Source organism: Dendroctonus ponderosae, unplaced genomic scaffold, assembly GCF_020466585.1.
Source record: "Dendroctonus ponderosae isolate FM_Combo_2020 unplaced genomic scaffold, Dpon_F_20191213v2 Dpon_F_20191213_5, whole genome shotgun sequence".
Classification (NCBI taxonomy): domain Eukaryota; kingdom Metazoa; phylum Arthropoda; class Insecta; order Coleoptera; family Curculionidae; genus Dendroctonus; species Dendroctonus ponderosae.
In genome coordinates, this window is record NW_026018715.1 from 12,907,153 (window position 1) to 12,911,785 (window position 4,633).

Here is a 4,633-nt window from a genome sequence, read left to right on the forward strand (position 1 = left end):
TGGTTCGAACGCAAAAAAACTCTAAATTCAACAATTATCTAGTCAGTATCGGGCCCAAAGGGCTCAGCACAACAAACGCTTAATTTTGAAAAACAACAACCGCATTAAAGCAAGGCCCGCTTTAATGCGGTTGTTGTTTTTCAAAATTAAGCGTTTGTTGTGCTGAGCCCTTTGGGCCCGATACTGACTAGATAATTGTTGAATTTAGAGTTTTTTTGCGTTCGAACCAGTATCGTCCCCACGACGCTGGTTTGAACGCAAAACACACTTAAAATTTTACGATTTTTTACCAACACTTACCTCTAACTATACTGAAAGTTTTATAAAACGTGAGTCTCAAAATGGATGTTGTCCCCAACTGTTCTCTTTCTTTTAAAAATTCGCGTTTTTCAAACTAAAGCCGGTGGAAAGTTGAAATTTTGCCCATCTGAAAAACACACTCGATACTACGGTGGCTGCAAGTTCCAGAAAAATTACTGGTTTTTCCAAGTTAATATCGGTCTCAAAATGGATGCTTTGAACCAACTGCGCTCAATTTCTTGCATCTTTAGAAGGAATGTTGCTCCATACACCTACGCTAAAAGCTAAAAAAATCACCGAAAATATTGGGAGTTGGCAGCTTATTAAATATCGGTATCGGCATGTTCCTATCCAAAAGCCCTCTCATATTTAAAAATTGAAATCTTCCTAGTTGAAGCAGCTGGAGACTTTAACTTTCCAATATCTTAAAAAACACTTGACTGGACAGATGCCGAAAGTTTCATAAGAATCGCCCTCAATACTGCTTTTTGTCAGCTAATAAACATCGATATGCACATCCTCATTTAAAAATTGCTAAACCTTTTGGAACTAAAGCTAAAAAACGAAAGTTTTCACCACCGTTAGAAGACCGTTCTGGTCCCTAATAACCGATAAAATTTTCAACTAATTTTTCTTCAATCTTGAATGCTGCAATAAACTTGCAATCTTTTGACACCCGTTTATCGAGCGTTTGCTTCTACGGTTGACCGGCAATGTCGATTTTTTTGCACAAACCCGCCCTTGCAAAGGGTATTTTAAAAATGCGTCTCTCAAAAGCGAAAGAAGGTCGCACTCGGATTTTTTCGTTGTCTATTAGAGAGAAAAATGCGTTTTGTTTAGTTGGGAATTTAATTTTTGTGCCACGACACTGATGAGTGTCTGGATAGATGGTTTCAACTTCAAAGTAGCAAAATGGGAGCTCGTTTCTTCCTTTAAAAACCCACGAAAAATTTGATCAAATGATTGCAAAGTTAAAGCAAAATAATAATAAAATTTTGGCATTCACAGGCCGCAAAATTAACTAAACCAGGGTGTTTTTGGTTTCCTTCCAGCTCTAATTGTTCAAATGTAATAAAGCCAATGGATCACCCTGTAAAAGCATATTGATGAGCCTCAGATCTAAAGCTACGCGCGAAAATCCGCTTGCGAAATTGCTATTTAGGCCTCAAAAAACGCAAAACTGACAAAGATCGAAGCACCAAGTGGCCTCAGACTTCAAAGGAATCTTGTTAGGGACAAAAACTAGTTAAATTTGCTAAAAACCATCCAAGTTTTTACCTCATATAAATGAACTTAAGCAAGCTGATTTTTGCATCTTTAGAAGGAATGTCGCTCCATACACCTACGCTAAAAGTTAAAAAAATCACCGAAAATATTGGGATTTAGCAGCTTATTAAATATCGATATCGGCATGTTCCTATCCAAAAGCCCTCTCATATTTAAAACTTGAAATCTTCCTAGTTGAAGCAGCTGGAGACTTCAACTTCCCAATATCTTAAAAAAACGATTGACTCTGCAGATGCCGAAGGTTTCATAAGAATCGCCCTCAATACTGCTTTTTGTCAGCTAATAAACATCGATATGCACATCCTCATTTAAAAATTGCTAAACCTTTTGGAACTAAAGCTAAAAAACGAAAATTTTCACCACCGTTAGAAGACCCTTCTGGTCCCTAATAACCGATAAAATTTTCAACTAATTTTTCTTCAATCTTGAATGCTGCAATAAACTTGCAATCTTTTGACTCCCGTTTATCGAGCGTTTGCTTCTACGGTTGACCGGCAATTTCGATTTTTTTGCACAAACCCGCCTTTGCAAATGCGTTTTGTTTATTTGGGAATTTAATTTTTGTGCCACGACACTGATGAGTGTCTGGAAAGATGGTTTCAACTTCAAAGTAGCAAAATGGGAGCTCGTTTCTTCCTTTAAAAACCCACGAAAAATTTGATCAAATGATTGCAAATTTAAAGCAAAATAATAATAAAATTTTGGCATTCACAGGCCGCAAAATTAACTAAACCAGGGTGTTTTTGGTCTTCCAGCTCTAACTGTTTAAACGTAATAAAGCCAGTGGATCACCCCGTAAAAGCATATTGATAAGCCTCAGATCTGAAGCGACGCGCGAAAATCCGCTTGCGAAATTGCGATTTAGGCCTCAAAAAACGCGAAACTGACAAAGATCGAAGCACCAAGTGGCCTCAGACTTCAAAAGAATCTTGTTAGTGACAAAAACTAGTTAAATGTGCTAAAAACCATCCAAGGTTTTACCTCATGTGTCTAAGTGAACTTAAGCAAGCTGTTTCCATTTCCAGATTACTCTGCTCTATAAAAGTTGGCACCGCGAGTTTTTCTTCGGATAAAAACAAAATGAGTTTCAAAAACATAATGGCAGTTTTCCAACAAACGACCGGTTGCAAAATGCAAATGTTTTTTATCGATTCCGACCACATTAGAGTGAAAAACGTTGTGTTAACAAGATATCTATCGATCTGCCTATCGATGCATGGACTGACTGTGCCGATAAAATCCATGTAACGAATTCGTTTTAATTAACTTAAGAATTTGTCGTCGTCGCTGGCGATCGAGCATAACCAAAACAATTGAACAAGGCAATAAAATCACTGTCGACTTAGAAGCTTACCGTGCAAATCGCACACAATCATTCGTACCATGGATGTTTGCACAAGGGGTCGGATAATACGGGGTGTGACAATATGCTCGCTTAATACGTATTAATGATGCCGGATAGGGGCGGATGGCTTGCAGGAATTTATCCAATAAAGTTTAACATGATTTTCTAAATGAGTGAAAGCAATGTTAATAATGTGCGCCATAAATACGGTCTATGACAAATTTTCATCACGGGCGCGCCCTTGAAGTGAAGAGCGCCCAAAGAAACGACCTTCCAATCAAGCTGAACCCCAACCGGGCAAGGAAGTAAGACATTTATAACGAGAAGCTGATTTTTTCATGTCGGTTTCTTCTCGGTCTTAATTACGACGATCAGAGTTAATCGCGCGATAAACGAATCAAAAATTCACCGAATTCCATCCGAAAAAATTAATAACAAAACCGAAAGAACAAGCTATATAAAAGTTAAGTCAAGCTCTCTGCTGTAGGTGAGGACAGACGCGGGGCATCCAATCGCCCATGTCGGTTCTTCTGCATGGTGGTACCGGCGGTTCCCGATGGCTAATCAGCTGGTCCGCGGTCGGCATGGAACCACAAAGGCGGCATATTAGTCACACCTGCCTGGTACTACCAGAGAGCAAAGCAGCGCATTACCCACAGCCTTCTCGGGCCCAACCGGAGGAATGATTTGGCACTATCATTAATAATAATAATACCTCGTACCCACTTGTCTTCATACGTTTGCATTTGCAATCATGGGGGGAAACACGATTTTTCCTTCTGCCCTTTGGACATCAACCACGACCACCCAAAATCGCTTTATTGCCGTTCGATTTAAACCACGTCTTTTGCACTGTGTCTCACACTCAGAATGACTCATCAACCACCGACGACTTGCAGCTCGTCTTCGCCCTCTTGACTACCAGTTGCTTCGGCAAAATGATGTAAATTTTAGGACATTTTGAGAAAATTTTCATTTTTTTTAAAAATCGACCTCCACCCTTGGAACAATTTCGGTCGAAAATCAAAATTTCATATGCATGTTTTTTGAGCTCAATCGATTCCTTTTGACGTAAGAAGGTCACGAATATGCATTTATAAGGTGTTTGGGTCAATAATAAGGAAGAAATCGACGGCTAAAGATCGCGAAAGCTCGAAAAGCGCTTAAATGTGCCGAAAATGTATATTATTTCGGATCTGCAACTTCTGCAATGTTTTTCAATGAGTTCGATGCATTCCTCGCGTTCGTGAGATGAAAATGGTGTAAATTTTAAGACATTTTGAGAAAATGTTCATTTTTTCAAAAAATCGACTCCCACCCTCGGAAAAATTTCGACCAAAAATCAAAATTTCATATGCGTGTTTTTTGAGCACAATCGATTCCTTTCGACGTAAGAAGGTCACAAATATGCATTTATAAGGTGTTTGGGTCAATAATAGGGAAGAAATCGTCGGCTAAAGATCGCGAAAGCTCAAAAAGCGCTTAAATGTGCCGAAAATGTCTATTATTTCGAAATTTGAAACTTCTACCATGTTCTTCAATGAGTTCGATGCATTCCTCGCCTCCGTGAGCTGAAAATGATGTAAATTTTAAGACATTTTGAGAAAATTTAGTTTTTCCAAAAAATCGACTCCCACCCTTGGAAAAATTTCGACCAAAAATCAAAATTTCATATGCATGTTTTTTTTAGCTCAATCGATT